This window comes from Theropithecus gelada, chromosome 13, assembly GCF_003255815.1.
Source record: "Theropithecus gelada isolate Dixy chromosome 13, Tgel_1.0, whole genome shotgun sequence".
Taxonomy (NCBI): Eukaryota; Metazoa; Chordata; class Mammalia; order Primates; family Cercopithecidae; genus Theropithecus; species Theropithecus gelada.
Genome location: NC_037681.1, coordinates 6,090,337 through 6,114,458, shown reverse-complemented (window position 1 = coordinate 6,114,458; position 24,122 = coordinate 6,090,337).

The window sequence follows — 24,122 nt, the reverse complement described above, 5'->3', positions numbered from 1 at the left end:
TATTACAATAGGAGGCAGCATGGTTTAGTGGCTCAAAGTTTAAGCTGCTTGGTTGTGCCATTACTAGCTCTATGCAGTTTCTGGCTTCATTAAATTACTATATGCAAAGAGATCAGCAGAGCAGAGGCCTGCATCTCTGCTGAATCCTGTCAAGTCCTCATATGAGGGCCTGGCACAGATTATGGGACTGAGAGGATGCCCACCCCTCCCTGGAAAGCAGGGTGATAGGGGCAGGGAAGGGGTGGGAAGCTGTCAGGATGGGGGGCCTAGCTTGATGGTGTCTTTGTCACATCCCATATTTAGCCTAAGATGGAGCTATTTTGGAGCTGATTCAGTTCCTGGGGATTTTTTTTTCTTTTTATAAGATTCAGAACCACTCTGAGCTAAAACCAAACTTTATCTGTAAAACAGAAATAATACTAGCTGCCTAACAGGGCTATTGTGGAAGTTAAATGGAGAAATGTACCTCAAAGGCTAAGAACAGGGCCCAGGCAGGACAAGTACTCAACAACAGCTAGCACTCAACAACAAGCACTCAACAACAGCTAGCACTCAACAACAAGCACTCAACAACAGCTAGCACTCAGCAGCTAGCACTCAACAACAGTTAGCACTCAGCAACAAGCACTCAACAACAAGCACTCAACAACAGCTAGCACTCAGCAGCTAGCACTCAACAACAGTTAGCACTCAGCAACAAGCACTCAACAACAGCTAGCACTCAACAACAGCTAGCATTCAACAACAGCTAGCACTCAACAACAGCTAGCACTCAACAGCACTACAGTGTTGTATGTTATTGAGTGCTTATCCTGTCCTGGGCCCTGTTCTTTGAGGGCTCTGTTCTTTGTTCTTTGCTATCTTTGACAGCATTTCTTAAATCATTTTTGAAAATTATTTTTCCCTTTCTTTTTTTGTGAAATAATGTCCCTATAGCCACCAGGCACAGAGCAATGGGGTAAGGGTCTTTTTTTTTCTGTTTTTAACAGCACAGCCTTCTTAGCAAACCTTTCCTGGCCTTCTTTAGAGTGGCCTCAGACGGACACTGTGTTGCATTCGAGGATTGTATATCAGGCAGGCCTTTAATACTGGTTGACACTTTTTGGGGTTTCATGGCACTAGAGAGACCACTTTCTGTTCCTCCTGAGGAGTAGACTGAGTCAGGCTGTTGGGTGGGGGTGACACTTCTCTGTCATCCCCTATAAGACCCCAAGAACCCATGAATTGTTCCCCCACAGAGGTCTTCACATTGCGATGAGAGGAGGCAAACTCTTGTGAGACCTTGGAAGAAGTATCGATAGTGTTCAACAATCCCAATCCCAAGTCAAGGTGAGAATTCTTTTTAATTTCATGGGAACCCTGAGTTGAAGGAAGCCCTGCTCATCCTGTTAACATGGCGGTGGCTGCTGGGACCAGAGTCAAACAGCATGCTGAATAGGCTCTGGCTCTCTTCTGACTCAAAAATCCCAGAGTAGTCTTGGACCAGGTCTGAAGAAGATGCTTTATATGCTGCAGCACACGATGTTTTGGGCTTTGGGGTCTTTTCATTAAGAATGTGTAACTATTACCTCCCTGTTGGGTGAACCTGTGGAACTAAAACTTGAGGCGGGATGCATTCTTCTCTTAGGACAAACCTCTCCAGACAGTCTCCCTGGAAGTGAGCCATGGGGCACGGTATTGTAGTTGGAGAGCCAGCCATGCTGTGAGGGAAGAGAGCGCTGCCATGGTCTGAACATTTGTGTCCCCCCAGACTTCATATGGAGAAACCTAGCCCCCAGTGAGGGCATTAGGAGGTGGGGGCTCTGGAAGGTGATTAGGTCATAAAGGCAGAGCTGTCATTAATGGGATCAGTGCCCTTATAAAAGTGGCCCCAGAGAGTCTGTCTGCCTCTTCCACCACGTAACAATACAGCAAGAAGGCACCATCTATAAACCAGGAAATAGGTTCTCATTAGACACCAAATTTGCCAGTACCTTGGTCTTAGACTTTCCAGCCTCCAGAACTGGGAGAAATAATTTCTCTTGTTGATAAGTCACCCAGCTTATAGTATTTTGTTACAGGAGCTCAAATGCCTTAAGACAGTGGCACTTAGAATCAGAGGCTTGGGGCCACACTCCTTGAAGTTAAACTTGGCTTGTGACTCACTTTGGCCAATGAAATGTGAGTTGCGGTAATGATGTCTCTTCTGGGAATAGACCTTCAAGCCCAAGGCTTGATACACCATGCCCCCTTTCCCCTGCCATAGAGACTGACGGCACTACTGTGGGGGATTCTTCCATCCAACCCTCCTAAGTAAAGTGACAGAGAATAGAACCTTGCTGAGTCAAGATGGCCGTATAGCATGCACAAGAGATAAATGTGTGCTGGGTGCAGACACTGAGTCTGAGTTTATTTTTTACCAGAGCATAACCAGCCTGTCCTGGTGAATATAGTTAACAGCCAACAGTATTCCCTAATTGCCACATTTTACACATGGCCAGTGGAGCCTTATAAATTTGAGAGCTAGGAATCTTCCCATTTTACAGATGAGAAAACTGAGACCCTGAGCAGTAACAACTCATACTTGATGCTGAAACTCAACCTTAACCACCTACCACCACCTACCAAGCCTGATCTGCAGTAGGCAACCGGCACATTCACATTGAATCTCTCAGACATTCGCTCTGGGCTGAGCAGACATTGGCAGAAACTGACCCCTTCCTTTGTTTCTGAGACAAGAGGAGGCATTTCTCATGGGAAAAGGGGTGAGGACAGGAAAGACGGCTCCTAGGAAACACACCTATCCATCTAAGTCCCCAGGAGGCCAAGTCAAAGGTGTAGGGTCGCTCTATACCCATCGCTTAGCCCTACTGTGCCTGGAATCCCCCCATGAAGCCACCAGAAACAAAAACTTCTGGGAAAAGAGATGGTGGGGCTTTCCTCAGACAGTAATGAGTTATTCTGGATCAAATGCCCACTGGGCCAAGAAGGTGAGTGGCCTAGTCAGTTTGGACTGCCATAGTGGAATACCATTGATGGGATGACTTGTAAACAACTGAAAATTACTTCTCACAGTTCTCAAAGTCCAAGATCAGGTCCCAGCATGGCCAGGTTCTGGCAGGGACCCTCTTCCAGGTTGAAGACTTCAACGTCTCATTTTCTTGCATGGTGGAAAGAGAGTGAGAGAGCTCTCTGGGGTCTCTTTCATAAGGGTGCTAATCCCAGTCATGAGGGCCCCACCCTTGTGACCTCATCACCTCCCAAAGGCCTCATCTCCTAATATGATCACCTTGGGGGTTAGGATTTCTACATATGAATTTGGCAGGACACAAGCAATCAGTCCATAACTGTGACACACAGGAGGAAACTGCAGGCCAGACGAGGAGAGTGGTAAGGAAGGGAACAGGTGCTTCCTCTCCACAGGGCAGCTGCCATTCTGCTGAGCATCTGCAGGTGGGAAGATGTCCAAGTGCTGCCAGAGCATCCCATTTTCCAAGACTAGTTGGAAAATATAGATTTTCTTTTTAACATGAAAGGTCAGCTCCTGATCTTTACATCTTGATAGTTCATTAAACAACTTAAAATGCATGTGTGCCAAGCAAAACACATTCCAGACTGTAGCCCCCAAGCCTTCAGTCTGTGACCTCTGGAAAGATCTAGCATCATTTTGCTACTTGAAGGAATGTTAGTGGGGGCAGAATCTCCTCATCTAAACAAGGAATATGTCTGGAAATGCAGTCACCCGCCTGACATGTGGGTGGAGTTGGCTGCCATCTGGATTCGGGTGTTTCAGAACCACCACCTGCTGCAAGGTGTCTGACATTCCATAACTAGGGACTCAGTTCTTGTTTGGGGGCATTGTCTCCTGGTTAAAAATAAATGAACCTTGACTGCCTTCTCCATAACTTTTCCCTTAGAAAAAAGCAGTAAGTATGAAGACAAGACCCTGAAGTTTGGCCAGTGGGTGGGCTGGTGCAAAGAGGGCTCCCTGGGATAGGGCAGAAGAGGGAGGAAAAAGAAGCTGGGTGTGTGTGTACCAGGAGGACTTGCCTCAGTTCATGGCTTCCACTCAGGATACCCAATGTTGGCCTCCAACACACAATCCTGAATTCCCAGCAATGGCTGAGAAAGGTGCATGTGCCTTCAGGGAGAGAGACTTCAGCTGGGCCGAGGAAGCTGTTGAGGTCTACCTCTCAAACTTTCTTTCAAAGGCATGCAGAATTTCCATCTGAGGCTATTTGTACAAATGATGATGTTCCCTCCGCATACTTGTCTGGTCAAACTCTTATTAATTTTAAGCAGGCTGGGAGAAGACAGCCTGTACACAATGAGAGAGTCAACATACAGACAGACAATGTCAAGACCATGTAGAAAGACAGAACTCTGACCCACAGTCTGTAGGAATCAGCCCAGAAGCCAAACAACAGCTCCTATAGCAATCAGACCCAAAATTCTAGGACTCGATTAATAACTGATTGATTCCCTAGGTATTTTTGTTTTGTTTTGTTTTTGTTTTGAGATGGAGTCTCGCTCTGTCCCCCAGGCTGGAGTGCAGTGGCTCAATCTCAGCTCACTGCAACCTCTGCCTCCCAGGTTCGAGCGACTCTGCCACCTCAGTCTCCCGAGTAGGTGGGATTACAAGTGCGCACCACCATGCCTGGTTAATTTTTTGTATATTTAGTAGAGACGGGGTTTCACCATGTTGGCCAGGCTGGTCTCAAACTCCTGACCTCAAGTGATCTGCCCACCTTAGCCCCTCAAAGTGCTGGGATTACAGGCGTGAGCCACCACGCCTGGCCTGATTCCCTAGGTTTTTGTCACCACTTCCAATATAGGACTAATGGAAGAAAGCCAAACATGCTCCCTAACCAATAACACGGGAGGTCCCATTTCTTGTAGCCACCTTCATTTTCCCCAGGCCAACACCCTCCACTCAGGGCACACCCGAAGCCTTCCTTTCTTTCCTCTTTGAGGCTTTCCCACTCCCCTGCTTCCCTCTGAGTTTCTGCCAAAACACAAGGGATGGTGGCCAACTCCGTCACTAGGACAAGTTCTGAATCAATAGGCTTTGCTCCTCACTTGGCTGGCGTGTGTTCATTTCCCCAGCTCACAGTTTAGTTGGGGGTTGGGCTCACTCCAGGTAGGTAGCATTGGCCAACATGGTTGATTAAAATGCACCCCCATGCACTAACTCTACAGAATGCACTTGGAGGAGGCAGGTTTGAAGGGATTGATGTACTTGTCTGTTCCAGATGGAGGGCAGAGAGGCTCAAGAGATGTTTGAAATCATTGTTTTGACCAGAAATTTCATTAGCCTGAAGACAATGGGGCAATTGTCCTGGGGCAGACAAAGCTGGGTGCTGGGGACTTGGATAAGCTGCCACCTGAGCTGTCTGGGCACAGATTTCCACAGGCTGATGCCCGGCGGTGAAGAAGGCAGTTCCCTTCCTGTGAAATGCAGCCATTGAAGGTGGTGACCACTCAGCCCCACTGGAGGGGACCAACGTGGACAAGTGGCCCTGTCACCTCCTTGCTGGGGCAAGTCACCAATGTTTTTAGCAGGCAAGAGGCATCTCAAATTAAACCCAACTAAAAGAGATGTGCCTTGGGAAGGGAATGGCATTGTCTAGTATACGAACAAAACGTCATGGATGGAGAGCTTTAAAGACATGATACCTTTATTTTGCAGGGAGAAGCAGTTGGAAATGAAAGAAGTTGAAATTTACAATGCTAATTAAAAAGAAGAATTGGGATAGCTCTGAAATGTATTCCTGGCCCCCTCTCTCACAAGTTTCTGATATTTTGAAAACTTCAGGGGATGAATTCGAGTTTTTCTCCAGATATGGTTCTACAAAGAACCACAACTTAGAGGCACTGCTTGGAGCTTGGCCAATTAGGAAGAAGGGTGAGGGAGACTCCACACCAGAGCCCTCCTGGTCCTGGCACAAGCCCCATAAATAGGAAGAGAAGGTGCTAAAATACCTTTGTTCTTTTTAAAAGAATGGCTGCCAATTACTTCAACCAAGGTCCTGATTCCATTCCTGCTAATTAGGCTGACATCACAGAATTTACCAGAAGAAAAGTGGCCTGGAAAGCCGCTCTCCCCGTCTCTAGGCTTCTGTGTGATCATGTGACACAGCAGTTACTATGGCGATTATCAGTCTTGAGTGGATTGTCCACAAGTTGAACTTACATCTGACAAGTCAAATTTGTCAGTTTGGAGAAAAAGTAAAGTGGGTTACTTTTTTTATTTTTTCTTGAAGAGATTTTCTTGGCTCCTGGAGATAGCTTCTCCACCTTTCTAGCTGGCAGGTTTTTTCCACATTGTAGTTTTGAGATTATTTTATTCTCTCTTGTGGTCTATATTGTGCACAAGAAATAGACATAGCCAGCAGCCATGGCCCTCCATCATAATGTGGGGATAAAATAAAACACATCCTGTGATTCAGTGAGGCACCAATCATAGGCTCTGCCTCTCCTGTGATGGGAATAGTATGCCAGCGGCTGGGTTTTCTCTCCAACAAGTGTTTTCCATTTCCTTCATGGGCATGAACTGCACTCCTGCCAACATACCATGATCCTGCGTGTGGGCATGTGTGCACATGTGTGTGATGGGATTCCTAGGCTATAATGTTATTTTCCTGAATGCTGCCAGACACATGTCTCTGGAAACCCAGTGCTCTAACTCTTTTATGCCTTCTTGTGCATACAAATGCAGACCAGGAGCCAGAGCCAGAAAACACATACATAAAACCAGAAACCTCTCATGCTGATGCCGCGGAAAAATAGCAGATACGGGCCTCATGGAGGAGCAGGCTCTCCATAAACCAGCCAGAACCCACCTACCCCAACCCCAGATGCATAGAGACTGGTGCAGGTGGCCCAGCTGGGGCTGCAGGAAGAGTGTGCAGAAGCTGCAGGAAGAGTGCAGAAGCTCACTGCCTTCTCTTTTTTGTGTTACATTGCACTCCCCATGCCAGGGGCTGTGGGAGGTAGAGAATCCTCATGAAATGAGTGGGGACAGTTGACCATCGTCCACTCCTTCCAGTGTACCCCCAGAACCTCTCTCTATGCAGGTTTGCCTGGCTCTTGATTTGAGGACCTGTCTCTGCAGAGGCCCATTGGTGATAAAGTCAGGGTCACGAGTCAGTCCTTACAGGGATGTTCACTCTCCAAGACCCACACCCACTGGCTGCCCTTCCAGACGTGCTGGGTGCCACACAAGGGCACACTGCAACCAGGGCTTCCAGAAACTGGGAAACCTGGAAGCATTCAGGCAAGAAGCCAATAGCTCCAGGGACCCTGTGGCTCTAGAATGTAGGTGGCCTCCATTCACCAAGTTCATGCCGATAGCTGTGTGGATGCCGCACTCCATCCTCTGAACAAGATGGCCACTTTCCTTACTGGCAGATGATGAATAAGAATCCTTTTAGCACCGTCTAAGCAAGAGGCTGGCCTGCCTACTTGCCAGAACTTTCCGTGAACTTGCCAGAACTTGCCAGGACACTCCTGGCCTCAAGCGAGCCTCCCACCTCAGCCTCCCAAGTTGCACAATCTCATGATGCAAAAGGTATCCCTGCGGCCTGCACCCTGCCAGGAGCTGACAGGCGTCCAGGATAAGCCAAGACAGGTTTATCGTGAAGCTCCCAGAGTGAGAGGGTAGTCCCAGCATAATGGCGCCAGGTAGGAAGGTACCCGAGGAGTTAGGGCTAATGAGAGCCATCATTTATCATGAGGTGCCCACAAAGTGAGCAGGGACACCTGGCCTTTTCCAGTTGCTTCTGCAACCTGGCAGGGCCTCACATTCCCACCAGAAGATGTTTGCTTCCTCCCAGGATCCAGACAAGGTTCTGGATGAAGACAGACAGGAGTGATGGGGACAATGACTAGGATCCCTGCTGGTACTGCAGGAGAGCCCTCAGCGGATTGCGGCCAGACCCATCTGCTGAGAATCTGCTCACGCCGGGCACCATGATAGGAACATTCTCAGTCTACCTTTGTTCTCATCCTTCAGAGAAAGCCTCCAATTTAGACCCTGTGATTCCATTTTACAGAAGAGAAATCTGGGGTCCAGCATTTCAACAATGCCTGTGTGTCCCAGTGCCAGTAGGGAAAGCAGAATTTGGACCCAGGATTACAGACCCTGAATCAATGCTGTGTCTTCCATTCCAGTGTTTCCCAAATTTCAGCAACTCATGTGTCACCATGCACCCCATTGACTTCGTATTTTTCTTTCGATCAACTTGAAATCACTCATTTTTAAACTTCAGCTTGTCTTAAGCAATAATATTCACAAAATAATGGATTTAATGTGCAAGTAACACTTTTTCCAGATCTCATTAAAAGTTTCCTGGCCACAGAGCCCCTCTTGAGGGAGGTGAGGGAGCTCTGGAAGGAAGAAATATGTAGATGAAAAGGAGAAGAGTTAGCAGAAAGCACCAGTAAAATATAAGTAGGCTGTGTATGAGTGAGTGGACGGCTCATTGGTTTCCCAGGACTGCAGTAACAAATGCCCACCAACTGAGTGGCTAACAACAACAGACATTTACTCTGTCTCAGCTATGGAGGCTCCAAGTGCAAGATCAAGGTAGCGGCAGGGTCACAGTCCCTCTGAAACCTGCAGGGGCGGGTCCTTCCTTGCCTCCTCCTGAATCTGGTGGTTGCCTGCAATCCTTGGCACTCTGCCTCTGTCTCCACACCACATCCCCTCGTGTGTGTGTGTGTGTGTGTGTGTGTGTGAGAGAGAGAGAGACAGAGAGAGAGAGAAGAGAAGAGACAGACCCTAGCTCTCTTTTTAAAACATTTATTTATTTATTTATAGAGACACGGTCTTGCTCTGCGGCCCAGGCTGAAGGGCAGCGGTGTGATCATGACTCACTGCAGCTCCAGTTGGCCTCCAGCAATCCTCCTGCTTCAGCCTCCCCAGTAGCTGGGATTATACGCATGTGCCACCAGCCAATTTTTTAATTTTTAAAATTGTTTTAGAGATGGTGTCTTGCTATGTTGCCCAGACTGGTCTTGCATGCCTGGCCTTAAGCAAGCCTCCCACCTCAGCCTCCTAAGTTGCTGGGATTGCAGGCCTGAGCTACCTGGCCCTGCTGTTTTCTCCTTTCCTAAGAACACTAGGCATTGATGTACTATGACCATCCAGTATGAAGAATATGACCTTGTCTTAATGAGTTACACCTGCAAAGACCCTATTTCCAAGTAGGGTCACTCTCTGAGGTTCTGGATGGATATAGATACAGGATCACTCTTCGACCCCGCACACACGGAGCGAGTTGTGGGTGTGAGTGTGTGATGCACAGCAGCCCTGGGAAGGGACATGTGGTTCAGCTGTGCAGTTAGTGAGAGGCAGCCCATGGGAGAGAAATACCCTGGTAAGAAGGGTCAGGCCTTCTCACTGCTGGCCCTGCCTGGGCCTCTCTGGAACTTTCTACCTCTATCAAGGGAGAAGTGCAGACATGGCCGGAGTGAGAGATGAAATGTATTACAACTTAAAAAGATAACTACCATATGATCCAGCAACCCCATTTCTGGGTATTTATCCAAAACAGTCAGCATCCTTATGCTCCTAGAAGCCTATTTACAATAGTCAAGAAGTGCAAGCAACCTGAATGTCCACCGACAGATGACTGGATAAAGAAAATGTGCTGTATCCATGCAATGGAATATTATTCAGCCTCAAAAAGGAAGGAAACTCTGACACATGCCACAACATTGATCAACCTGGAGGACATGGTGCTAAGTGAAGAAGCCAGACACAAAATACTGTTTGATTCCACTAACTTGCTGTAAATAAAATGGTGAAACTCGTAGAAACAGACAGGAGAACGGTCCTGCCAGGGGCTGGGGGAGGGGACTGAGGAGCTGCTGCTCAAAGGGGCTCAAGTTTCAGCGCAGTGAGATGAATAAGCCCTGGGGACTGGCCATGAAGCATGGCACCTGCCTACGGTTAACAAGACTGTATTGTGCCCCTAGAAATCTGCTAAGAGGGGACATCGCATGGTAAGTGTTCTTAGCACAATAAAATCGAATTTTTGAAAAAGAAGCAGAGAGAAATAAACCTTTATCTGGAAACAAACACACTTATTTCATCCCTGGCCTTGAAAGTGGCGAGGGGCCGAGGGGCTCCCTGAGGACTGGGAGGGGTCCTGGCTGTTCCTGCTTTGGTCTTTTCCTGCCTCACTCTTGTGTCTTATTTCCCCGCTAGCTCAGAGGTGGATGGGAGAAGGTGTCATTGATTGGGGCCCCTCATACCTGGGCCACCAGGGCCATCTCCACTTACAGAGAAGGAGGCTGATTCTAAGGCAGGAGCACACGGTGGAGAGCCCATGGTCAAATGGTGGAGACTGTGCCCAGCACAGTGGCTCCAAGCACACAGCTCAGTCTAGAAACTTCCCTGAAGGAGGGGCTCTGTCCGCATCACAAAGTCTCCCCAGACTGCCTCAGGCTGGCATTCAAGAGCTTATGAGGGTGACCCCTCAGCCATGGGGTGGCTGATGGACAGGGCCTGGGGTCCAAAGTCTCCTTCCCACTTGCTCCCCTCGCACACATGACCCCACCAGGGGTAAAGGCAAATCCTAGCATTTTCTGAGCTGGCCTTGGGATGGGCTATCATCACATGTCTGGGATGCAGCCCCTTCCCATGACCGCTGGTCAGAGGGGCTCAGGGCCCTGCTGCGTGGTGTGCCGCTCCTGGAGTGAAATGGCCGCTGTAGGCCTCTTTGGGTGTCTGCCCCCCTCATGATGTTCCCTTGTCTGGGAACTGCCTCTCCCATCCACAGAGGTGAGCCTCGTGGAGTCACCTGTGTTCTGTGGGACCTTGGATTAGTCAGGGTCCCCCAGAGAAATGGAGCTGAGAGAAGAGTAGGATGTGCGTTAATTGGCTCATGTGATTACAGAGGCTGACAAGTTCCAAGACCTACAGCCAGCGAGCTGGAGACCCAGGAGAACTGATCAGTTCTCGACATCAGTTCTCACACAGGCTTTTGTTTGAGTCCGAAGTCCTGAGCCCAGAAGAGCCAATGGTGTAGCTCCTGTTCTAAGGCCAGCAGGCTCCTAACCCAGGAAGAACCAGCGTCCCTGTTCAAAGGCAGTCAGGCGGAGGGGAGTTCCCTCTCGCCCTCAGGAAGTTCAGCCTTTTTGCTGTACGCAAGCCTCTACTGATCAGATGAGGCCTGCCACAGTAGCAATCTGCTTGACCCAGACCATTACCATTCAAATGGTAATCTCATCCAGAAAACCTTTATTTATTTATTTATTTATTTATTTACTTATTTATTTATTGAGACAGAGTCTTGCTCTGTCACCCAGGCTGGAGTGCAGTGGCACAATCTCGGCTCACTGCAATCTCTGCCTCCTGGGTTCACGCCATTCTCCTGCCTCAGCCTCCCGAGTAGCTGGGACTACAGGCATCCGCCACCACGCCCAGCTAATTTTTGTATTTTTAGTAGAGACGGGTTTTCACCGTGTTGGCCAGGCTGGTCTTGAACTCTTGACCTTGTGATCTGCCCATCTCGGCCTCCCAAAGTCCTGAGATGACAGGCGTGAGCAACTGTACCGGCCTCCTGTTTAGAATAATGTTTAACCAAATATCTGGGGACTTTATGGCCCAGTTAAGTTGACACATAAAATTAATCACAGATCTCAAGCCAATCCGATTCCCTCTCCAGAGGAATTTTCTACTGGGACAGAGAGACCAGCTGGTCTCTGCCTTGGTAGGACCTGGGGACCTGATGGGCAGACACCTTTGCTCCTGGTCTCCTCAGGCCCTTGAGAACTGTAGGACACCACCCCTCCCTGCCCCTGTATCTTGCTCAGATGCATACCTTCCACCTTAGATGAGCTTGGGCTGAGTTTCTTGCCTGCATCCCCACCGGGACCTCTGTGAAGGCTGGCTCCCCTCAGTCAGGCTCTCCCTCCTCTATGGGGTCTTCACAGATCCCTCCCATGTGCTCTTACAGCAGGGCTGGGTCCTACTTAGAGAACTGACTAAATACAGAGTCTCACATCCTCAGTGATTATTATAATAATCAGAGTGAACACTGAAGACTGGATTTTATGGGAGTGTGTGTGTGTGTGTGTGTGTGTGTGTGTGTTTCTAACACCAGCCACTTGCTTCCAGAGACACATTTCCATCTGGGTGGTCACTAACCTGCAAAGTTGTGGCACTTCTTGGAGCCTCCTTCAGGGCAAGTCTGAAATATTTTAATAGACAAGTTAAACGTCCTTTAGGGAGAGGTTTCCAGAAATGCCAGTGGAGTTGAATATATGGTTTAATAACAATTCTAGTTACTGAGGCTTCTCCTCCCATCCTTGGTTTGGGTACATGCAGTACAGTTAAAACTAAACTGTCAAAGGGGAATGATTTAAAGCAAAGTTCTGGCCATGAGTGGGCCTTGGGAAACCCGCTCTGAGGTGCTTTGTTTTGTTTCTGGAAGAGAGCTGGGGAGGACAGTCAATACTGTGTCAGTGTGGCTGCGTGTTTGCAGCATGGAAGTCGGTGGGATTATTTTATTATCACGCCAACTGGACTATCACCCTGGTCACAGGCTGCAGCAAGGAAGACTGAATGTTTGCACCTGTAGGTGATGAAGATGCTGCAGAGATGGCCTAATTAATCTTCTCATCTGTTAGCTGGGGACACAGGGAGCCCGACTTGCTCCAAATCTCCCAGCCAGGCAGTAGGAGAGCTGGACTTCACAGAATCAGACACAAATTCCAGATGGCTCAAGGACCTAAGTGGAAAAGTGAAACTTTCCAGTCATGAGAGAACACCTTTATGATCACATGGTGAGAAGGAGGGACTTCGTGGGGAAGACTCAAAAAACACAAACCAAGGGACAAAAGGCTGACACACGTGACCACATTACAATTAAGAATTTCTCTCTACCTTAAAACAAGAAGAAAAGCCAGTGTGTAAAGTCTAGCTTTCCCAGGTTGTGAATATTCCCACTGGAAGCATAGGATGGTGTTCATGGGAAGAGTGTAGGATGGTGTGCATAGGAAGAGCATAGGATGGTGTGCATGGGAAGAATATAGGATGGTGTGTGGGGGAAGAGCATAGGATGGTGTTCATGGGAAGAATATAGGATGGTGTGCATGGGAAGAGTATAGGATGGTGTGCATGGGAAGAATATAGGATGGTGTGCATGGGAAGAGTATAGGATGGTGTGCATGGGAAGAGTATAGGATGGTGTGCATGGGAAGAATATAGGATGGTGTGCATGGGAAGAGCGTAGGATGGTGTGCATGGGAAGAGCGTAGGATGGTGTGCATGGGAAGAGCATAGGATGGTGTGCATGGGAAGAGCGTAGGATGGTGTGCATGGGAAGAGCATAGGATGGTGTGCATGGGAAGAGCATAGGATAGTGTGCATGGGAAGAGCATAGGATGGAATACATGGGAAGAATATAGGATGGTGTGCGTGGGAAGAGTATAGGATGGTGTGCGTGGGAAGAGCATAGGATGGTGTGCGTGGGAAGAGCATAGGATGGTGTGCGTGGGAAGAGCATAGGATGGTGTGCGTGGGAAGAGCATAGGATGGTGTGCGTGGGAAGAGCATAGGATGGTGTGCGTGGGAAGAGCATAGGATGGTGTGCGTGGGAAGAGCATAGGATGGTGTGCGTGGGAAGAGCATAGGATGGTGTGCGTGGGAAGAGCATAGGATGGTGTGCGTGGGAAGAGCATAGGATGGTGTGCGTGGGAAGAGCATAGGATGGTGTGCGTGGGAAGAGCATAGGATGGTGTGCGTGGGAAGAGCATAGGATGGTGTGCGTGGGAAGAGCATAGGATGGTGTGCATGGGAAGAGCATAGGATGGTGTGCATGGGAAGAGCATAGGATGATGTGCGTGGGAAGAGCATAGGATGGTGTACATGGGAAGAATATAGGAAGGTGTGCATGGGAAGAGTATAGGATGGTGTGCATGGGAAGAGCATAGGATGGTGTGTGTGGGAAGAGTATAGGAAGGTGTGCATGGGAAGAGTATAGGATGGTGTGCATAGGAAGAGCAAAGGATGGTGTGTGTGGGAAGAGCATAGGATGGTGTGCGTGGGAAGAGCATAGGATGGTGTGCATGGGAAGAACATAGGATGGTGTGCGTGGGAAGAGTGGCAGTGTTGGTTCCCTCCCAGCACCAGCCCCTTGCAAGAATATACACCCCACAACAGTGCTGTGAAGCATGTGTCCCCAAGTCACATGGAGGAAGCTGAGGCTGGGGAGGCCAGTTGTTTGCCACAGTCACTGATCTGGTGAGTGACAGGGCACCACAAGCCACTATCCCCTACAGTCATCACCCATGGACCCACCCATGCCCCTCTTCTCCCCTCCCACCTTTGCAGGAGCCAAAGTGTCCTTTAAAAAATGAAAATCAGACTGTGATATCCTCACCATCAGGTCCTTCTCCTGCTCACCTCTTACCACACTTCCCTTCCCCCAGCTCCTGCAGTGCAGGCCTCCCCAGGGCCTTTGCACAAGCTGCTCCCTCCCTCGCCTGAGACCCTCTTCTCACTTCTCCACGTGGCCAGTGCTACTCATCCTGAAATGCCACCACCTGGGAGAACCCTGCCCTGGCCTGGATGCCATTCCTCTTAGCACTGTACATAATTTGGCTTCTATGTGTTTGTTTAACATCTGTCTGGAGTACACTGAATGCTCTTTTGTTCCTGACTGTACTCTTAGCTCCTAACACAGTGGCAGGCACATAATACATGCTTAACCAAAATCTATTGACTGAATGGTGAATCCCCACTGAAATGTTTCAAGCACTGTCCCTAATGAGCCACGTGACCTTGACTATGAAAGCCCACAGTGCCTCCCAGCTCTGACTTACACTCAGCCAGCTACTCAGAGACAATAACCCTACTGTGTGCCAGGCACAGTGCCAGGCACCAGGGATGCAGTGCCCCAAGCAGCCCAGGGTCAGGCAGCATCTACCAAGAGTCTAAAGTCACACGATTCTCTGGGTCCCCAACTTTCCTGGAGATGGCTGGCCTCCCCAGATGGAGGCTTGCGTTGCCTGGGTGGCCCCCTGGCTGTGAAGGTGATGTCGGGGGATGAGTTCCAGTCTCCAGGAAGGATGTGCCTGAGCCAAAAGGCCACAGTAGTGCAGGAGCTGGGGCCAGGAGCCAGTCAGAGGAGGGCGGAGGCTTCGAGACAGCAGCACCTCTCTGATGTCAATGGGACAGCCGCAGCCCCGCCCACCCTGAGCAAGCTCCCTTCAGGCTGTAATTCCTGTCTATTATTCAAAAAGGAACCTTTTTCCTCCTCTCAGGCTTTGTACAAAACCATGACCAAATAATTAAGTCGTTGACTCTTTCTTCCTGGCGCAGAAAACACAGCCCCATAGACGATCACATTTCACCTGTGTGCTGCCCATCTGTGCTCCAAGCTCAGGGGTCTGCAAAAGGAGCCCTCCACCAGCCCTGCAGCTGGGTCCCTGTGCTTCCTTACCATCGGGGCTCTCTCCTCGGGCTTCTCTGCACAGAGCAGCACTTTTTTTAAACCAAAGTTCTAAAATTTACCTTGCTTCTTCAGAAGCACCTAGGAAGCCTTCGTTGCTTCAGTGAGTTTCTCATGGTAAACAACCAGAAACAAATTGTAATCATACGGGGAAGGGTTGCGCTGGCAGGGTCGTGTGGAAGAAAGGGCCAGCTACGTGGATTCCATCTCTGCTGGGATAGGACTTCTGAGGACGGGGGAGTTCCCTGAGAGGCCACTGGGTGAGGGGCCAGTGGGGGTCTTGGGAATGAGGGGGACACTGGACAATCTTGGCTGCTTTCTGAGAGGTGAAGCTGCTTTACAGGGGTAAGCGGGGAGAGAAAGGCAGAGGGGAGGAGAAAGGAGCCACGCCTACTGAGTGCTCACAAAGTGCCCTGTGCTGTGCCCACGGGTTACCTCAATTTTCTCATTTAAGCTCCTTGCTTACCCTGAGAAACAGAGATTGCCATCCTCATTTGACGCTTCAAGAAACTGAGGCTCAGACAGGCTGAGCAACTTCCCCTAGATCACACAGTGAGAAAGCGGCAAGGGCAGGATTTGCACCCAGGCCCATCTGAAGCATTCATACCATGCTGCCTTGCATGGAAGAAGGGAATGGGGTGGCCTGGGAAAGCTTGACCAATAGCCCCTGTCCTCTCCTACCTGAGCTGAGATCCTCACGAGACATCTGCAGACATGCAGGGGAGCGATTCCAGCCAGAAGGCCCTCAAGCATTTGCCAAACCAAGCATTTGCTGCAACCAACAAATGAATCTGTGCACCCCTTCCAATAGCCCACACCCATTGGTTTGGTTCAATGTGTCTACGTTTGAGACAAGCACTTCCAAAGAGAAAGCACGTGTCTGGCCAGTGGGACCCATAGCAGGTTCAGGGTCCAAAGGGCCATGAGGTATCCTTGGCACCCACTGCCCCAGCCAGTTGTGTAAGGTTGGAGGTGGTAGGTGGGACGTGCATTCACCAAGACTTTTCCTTGGCATTAATCTGCTTACAAGAAGACTGCGTAGACTCTTGTGAAAAGTTCACCAAGGTTACAGGCAGGGGGAAAGGCAAGGCCAAGGTAGGACTGAACGGGGACCTCCATGGGGCGGATGACCTGAGAAAGCTGCAGAAAGAAGGTGGTGGAAAGATGACTTGAAGGTTGGGGCACAAGGGGAAGCTAAGCCTAGTCAGGGAAAGCAGGGAGGGAAGAACCTTCCACACCGCCCATAGGGGATAGAGCTGAGCAGGCCCAGGCTCTGTGATTTCAAAGCTCAGGCTCTTTCTAGGCCATTACGCAGCCCTCTGTGTGCTAAAGTGATAAGCGCCCTACATCAGAAAGCACTCCTGCCTTTCCGAACAGACTCACAATGGAGATGGATTTCCTCTGGAAGCAGGGATCTCTGCAACTCATGTTTTTTTTTGTTTGTTTGTTTTTTCAGTTTCCATATTGTGCTGAACAAGTGGGGAGGGTTGAAGGCAGTGGGATGTTCAGAATGTTGGCAAGTGATAGTGGCCACAGGCAATGGAAAGCAGGACAGGATGTGACCTGAGCATGTCGTGGAGGGCAGGAGAGACAGTGCCAGGGGCAGATTCGGGTCCTCCCCATGCTCCGCCAGGCTGGCCGGCCCCGGGGAAACGGCAAACTAGAGTTAGCCATGGCAAAAGAGCTTCTTAAAAGTGATTTTGATTGTGAAATATACCACTCATATTATAAAATGCATCACACATACAGAAGACTGTATAAAATGTAGCTGAACAATTTAAAGAATAATCATAAGAAGAACATTTGAGTATCCACATCCAATGCTAAACAAAACAAAATAAAACAAAAAACCAGCATCTTACAAAAGGGTCCTGTGCTTCTCCCACATGGTGTCTTCCTCCCTTCCTCACCAGGGCTAGCAACCATCCTGATTTTTATGTCGGCCATCCACTTGTTTTTCTTTATAATTTCCCACTTATGTGTGATCGCTAAACAATGGATTGCTCAGCTTAAAAAACAATTAGTAGCAAGCACAAAGCCAGCTGTGCAAAGAAAGGGCAATGTGGCCCCATTAGACAGAGGCCCCAAGAGCGAGTAAGATGCCGCAGAATATCAGAGGCTGGCCTCCGCTGCCCTGATGATGACCTAATTACTTGGTATTCCAGGAACTGGGCCAAGGGACAGTCCAGTCCGCCAGAACATCGACTTCAGCAGGGAGAACAGGGGCCATGAGGCCCAAGGAGGCAGAGCAACACAGCTCATGTCCTGAGAAGCCTGCCACCTCATTCCCACAATGGCCATGTCTCCATCCTCCCATCTCCTGGGACAAGGGGTATTAGGAAAGGGGTGATCCCGCACAGAGATCCCCCACCATCATCCCCACAGCTTTTGGGGGTGGAAGACTGAGATGCACTGAAGGCATCCACTGCTGTGGGCAGGGCTGGAAGTTCCCTGAGCCGGGGGGATTAACGGAGGCGTCATGAGAGTGGACCCGGGCCACTCTGTGTTGCTCCCTCGGGGAGGGAGGGCGATGATACAAGATCAGTCATCCGGGGGAAGATCCTCAGGGATCGGGCGGGGGCTGAAGACTTCCAAGAACAAAGACGCCAGACTCTAAATCTCAGTGTGAAGTCCTGCGACTAACTCCCCCCATATTTATTCACTTAATACCAGGTACCCCCTTACCCACCATTCACCCACCATTCGGTAAAGTCTGTTCCATCCACACACAAAAAATCTGAAACTGAGTTTTTATGAGGTTATCAGTGAGGGGCTAGAGTTCATCTCTAGGTTTGATGTCACCCAAGATAGAGAGCCCAGCTAATGCAGAGGACCATGTATCCGTGGCACTAATCCAGTGAGAGCAGAAGCTTGGAACTGGGCTGTAGAGAGCTATGGAGCCCCACAGCAATTTGAGGTGATCTTAACCAGATGTGTAAGAGACTACTTAACCCGTGCACTAGCGTCCAGGCTCCTCTGATGTGCTCCCGTCTCTGTCCTACCCATCTCTCTGGACTAGTGACCTTCCCGTGTGATCGCTGGCAACTCCAGTGCAGCGACTGGCTGGCATTTCTTTGTCCCTCCAGCACCACCTCCTGCCTAGTGCAATTTATGGTCACAGTTGATGGTTCAGAAAGAACTTTTTGAAAGAATAGCCCACGCCAAATTTTATCATGATGTAGCTTTTCTTCAAATGGATGTTAGTGTCGAATCAGTCTTCTCAGTTCTTTAGAGGAAGCAGGACATTCAAGAAGGTAGACAAAAAATAGTGGACACCTTTATTATAGGGAAAAAATCATTAGGGTGTGTATTCTTCCAGTTGTGCAGTCATTAATTTAACTATCACAATGCAAATATTAAAAAAGGAAGAAAATTAACATTTAGTGAGAGCCTACTGCATATTTTATATCTTTGATTCTTCCTGGATTTACTAAAACTATCTCTGAAGTCTTGTAGTGTGTCCACTGAGTTTCTCTAGTTTCGCTGAGCCTCCGGAGAGAAGAGCTCTGGGCAGTACGGCAGTCACCTTCTGCTCCCTGTCCTGGCCGTTCCTGTCGGGAGAGAAGGCTGGGGCACCATGGGGAGCTGTCTAGCAGGTCTGTGCCGGAGTTTCCCAATGACGCTGGCTCTAAGTAATGAGCATGGTCTGCCAGGCCTTCCATGCAAAGTTGACTCAGAACCAGCACCCTCTCCCTGCCCTCACCGGTGTGGCTCCTATGGGGAAACTGAGTCAGGGCTGAATGGAGGAAAACCCCTCAGATAGAGCAGAAAATGAAGTTCACCTCGCCAGCCCAGACACCCAACAAACAAACCAAAACCAAAACAAAAACAAATAAACAATAAATAAATGCCAAGCACCATGTGAAACCTTTGCATCTGCTGCTTCACAAACCTATGAGTGCAAAGCATAGTATATGAGCAATTCTCACGTCTCCCTTCAGACAACAGAATTTACCAAACTGCAAGAAAAAATGACCTCCAGATTAATACATGTTATCACCACCTGATGCATACTGAATGAGCTCAAAACAAGCTTGAGTTTGGAATCCTCCTTCTCAAATGGATGGACAAAGTGACACAGGTGGAGGCATTTCTGTGGGTGTGGAGGGTGCTGAGAGCCAGATGTGGCTTCTTGCAGGGACACAGACCCACCTCAAAGACAAAGTACACATTTGGTGGCCCCAGAGGCCTCTTCTCAGGAAGAGTTAATAATATTAACAACTCCAACACTTTGTAAATTACTTAGGTAATTAGCAAATAAAGATTACACCTCTAATTTCTTCTTTAAATTCTGATTTGGGGCCCTGGACTCAAAAAAAAAAAAAAAATTGAGGCATTCATAAGTTGAAGTTTTACCACTATGAGAGTTTCCTAGCATTCCCTAGCATTTCCTAGTGTGGAGAAAAAAATCAGATAAAGAAATCTCACTAGAAAGTGAAATTGGATTTTTAAAAAAATCAATGAAGTAACCAGGCTATTAAAATGGAAAATAAGTCTGATGTCATTCTGAAAAATAAGGGAGTGAGTCACCTGCAGAGCCACTTAATTAAGCACAGGAAGTAACAGGAGAGCTTGAGTAATTTTCCCCGTTAATGTCAGTATTTCAAAATGAGTGAGGCGTTAGGCCACTGTCTTCTAATCTGAGAGCTAAATCAGCTCTTTTGCCCTCAGGACATCTTGAGACATTTGAAGTTGATGAAGAGCAAAAAAGGAATGTATTAAAAATCATCCCAACTGCACCCAAACAGGGAGAAAACTAAGCTTTTCTACTTTAGGTCCCTGGGGCGTGGAATGATGGGGGCAGGGGAGCAGGCGCTGGGAGCCTGGGGCTGGAACGCTCTTCATACGGGGTAGGGGAGGCAGCCCAAGGGGGCACCGTCACAGTGGTCAAAGGGAATGTCAGCAGAGGTCTTCCCAGGCCCCTGGGGATTGCAGTAATTTTCATTTCTGGCCTGTAGCGGCTGAGAGGGGTGGTTCCTGTGTTTGGGTTTTCACAGAAGTGATGTGGGGCATTTGAGCACCTTGAAAGAAAGAGTCCGTTCTCCATCCCATCAATGCGGGGTCATTCGGGGCCTGGCTGGCCTCCTCTCCTGCCTCCACCAGCCAGAGTGCCCTGGCTTCATCCACCCCAGCCAGGGCACTAGATCTGGGATGCTCTCCCAAACAGCAGTATAGAAATGCCCCAGATCCACCACAGGGAAGAGTGGGGACCGTCCCAAGGTGTGCTTGGGGGCTCTGAGTCTCGGTCATCTCCCCCAAAGTGAAGGAGGCTCCTGAGGTTCCTGCTGGATCCCAAACTAGAGCAGGCTCTGACAGGAGGACCTAGGTTGCTCTCTGAGGCCTTGTGTTTAGAGCATTCCATTGTCCTCCATCCATCAGGGCCATCATCAAAGGCCTGTTCCTCTCCACTGCTGGGATTAGCACAGTTCACACCTACGTCTTTTGGTGTGGGTTGGTTGTTTTATGTCTATTATTATTATTTAACTTTGCTGAAATTCGGGATCTTTAATCCCTACATCTGGTCTGGTTTCCGTAAGGGCTTGTTTGGAGAACCAACCCCACGGGGGTGTGAGTGCCTGAGAAACACAGAATGAAGCTGAGACCCAGGACTGAAGACTCAAGACTACTCTGGGCGTGTGGAGTTTGCATCCCTGATGAGTTAGTCAGTCTGTTCTGAATGATCCAAGCTTAATTCGTGGTTAAAAACAAAAACTGGCCACAACCAGGCAGCTCTAGGTTTCAGACAGCACTCTAAACCCCAAGGACCACCAGACACTTTCCCAATATTAACCACTGAGAGTTAAAAATGCATAATGCTTAGTTTGTAATGTTAACCTCATCAGAAATGATTCTCCCTCCCAGGACAGTTGTTTATTACTTCATCTTGAAATTGGCAATGTAGCACTGGGTTTTTATTTTAACTTTTAAAATGTTTCTCCTTCTCCCCCACCCCAGATAGAATCAATTGATAAAAACAAAGCAAATTAATATTTGGTGTTCACATTTTTAACCAATCAGTCAACTGAGAACCAGGTGGGCTCATCCTAATCCCTTCTTGAGGATTGTCCTGAAGGCCAGAGGCCAGGTGTGGCTTCCAGCCTCAGGCACCTACAGACAGTCAAGAGGCCCATTCCTGAGGTCCTCTCTCCCTACTTGAACAAATTCTCCTCCCGCATGATGACACATCTGATAGTCACCCTCCTGCTTGATGTATGCAGGTCAAGCTGTGAACTGGCTTTGAGTTCCAATCACCATTAGAAGGTAAATTCACTGACTTGAATGCTTACTGATATCATGGAGTCATAATCAAAGATCTCTTTGAAGTGGAAGTTGGTCAGTCATTGCAGGAGAAGGTAAGAAGGGGTGAGATAAAAACTCAGGCAGCTGAAACCATTCCCCCTGGGGTAGCAATCCCCACCCTCAATTCTTCATTCTCAGTAAGGCCTCTCCCCAGTGCAAGCAAGCCCACCCTTCCTTAGCATCCTAACCCATCCCCATTCATATCCTCATCTGGTTCTGCCTCACCAAGGGGGACTGCTGTTCAAAACTCCTGTTCAAATCCTGGCTCAGCTGCTCACTGGCCTTATGTCCCTGCCTTGGGGAAGGCCAATGCTTGGCTGCTTGTTCATCTACTAAACAAGAACCCTCTGAGTGTTGGTGCATTTCCTTCAGTGAAGGGTTTGGCTTGGAGTCAGCCTCTTCTCTCCCTCTCCTGATTGCGAGCCTGGCCGGACCCTTGCCTGGGTAAATACGCATGTTCCACCGTCACCTGCCTCCCACATACCACCTACCTGCCCTTCTCTGCCCCCCAGGCCTGCCCCATCCCTTGGCTTCCTGCCCTGCCTTTGACCTGGCACCAGCACAATGTGCAGGTTGCTGAGACCAGGAACAGGTTCATGCCAGGAGAGTCGTTTCCTGACCCAGTGATTAGCTGCATGAGAAGGGGTGACATCACTGAACTTCCGAGGTCACTCTGCCCCAGAGCCTCTCCATGCGTCTGCCCTGGGGAAGCACAGCCCCCAACAACTGATATGCCCCAGCAGTCTCCCGGCCTCAGGAGGACCTGCAGCCAAAGCTGCCAAAACCATGAGAGTAACACAGCAGAGCTGCCTCGATTTGTGGGAATGCAGAGAGAGCCTGGGCTGCTCTGCCAAAGCCAAAACCGCACTGACTTTCTACTAGGCACCAGCTATTCCAGACGCACAAACAGACCCTCCGCTTCCTAGATGGGAGACATCGATGAAGCCTGTGTGGGCCCTGCCCGTTGATGCCCAGGGCAGTGGGATTTGGTCCAGGAGGGGCATGGATGTAAATCATAGCTGATGGGGTCGGTGGCTGTGAGTTGGTTTTTGGGGTGCCCCACATCCAACCCTGCCTATTGGCCCCCAGTTTCCTTTTGGGGATGACTTTTCCCCCACTGTGTTTGGTGTCGGTGGCAGAATAATCTTAGGTGCCTGGCCTCCACCGTGGAAGTCTAGGAAGTGAAATCCTGTCTATCCTTGCCTGTGGTCACACAGGGTAGGGTAGGTGACCTAACCCTGGCTCACAGGCCCCCACCCAAGGGGCGGCATCTTCAATGAGTGAGACAGGGACAGAGGGTCAGCAGGTCCAGCTGGGATCCTGGACTGATGGCCTCTGCCATGAAACAGGATTGTGCTTCCTGCCGTCCCAGAACAAATTCCCTGAGCCCCTCATTACCTTCCAGTTTGCTCCATTGAGCGAGCTGACGCTTCTTTCTCATGATGATAAAATCCTAACTGGAACTGCCAAGGGATACTGTCTAGCCTTCAGTAAGCCACTATAAGCGCCCCAGGGTCCCTGGCAGTGGCCTGGGTATAGTGTCATGGGGGACAACAAAGAGAAGCACTGGCCTTCAAGCAGGTGAAATGGTGTGTTTCTTTTTTCTTTTCATTTTTTCATTCTTTTTTTTTTTTTTTTTTAAAGAGGTGGGGTCTTGCTTTGTTGCCCTGGCTGGAGCGTAATGGTAGGATCATAGCTCACTGCAGCCTCCATCTCCTGGGCTCAAGAGATCCTCCTGGTTAGCCTCTGGAATATCTGGGACTACAGGTGTGTGCCACCACACTGAGCTATTTTTTGTTTTTTTTTCATTTTTTGTAGAGACGGAGTGTGCCATGTTGCCCAGGCTGGTCTCAAACTTCTGGTCTGAAGCCATCCTACCACCTGGCCTCCCAGAGTGCTGGGATTACAGGTGTGAGGGCTGGTCCCGGCCAGTATGTTTCTTCTGGAGAGGACAGTCATTTGCTAATATCTGTATCTGCTGCCTCTCTCTTTTGGCAGAGCCTCTGTCTGTGTATGCATGACAGAGTTTTTCCTCTCTTACCAGGGAATTAGCAGAATATAGTTTCCTTTGCTGTTATCATTCCTCTAAATGGGTGAGTATTTTATATCTGGGGGACCTTCCCTGCCTGGGAGACAACTGATCCTCCAAGGAGTTCTGGGTGTGCTGCAAATGCACGTGCCTGTTCCATTTGTACAAGGAGGATCTGCAATCACTGCATCTACTGGCCTGCCCAGGACAGAGCCCTGTGGAACCTGGGTGCTCACCCTCACCCTGCTCACAGGGATCCCCTGGATGCCCTGGTGGCTCAGGCAAGGGCCCTGTAGTCTAGAATCCTGTCATTCATCCTGGTGAGGAATGAAGCTCTGGGGTAGTTGGGG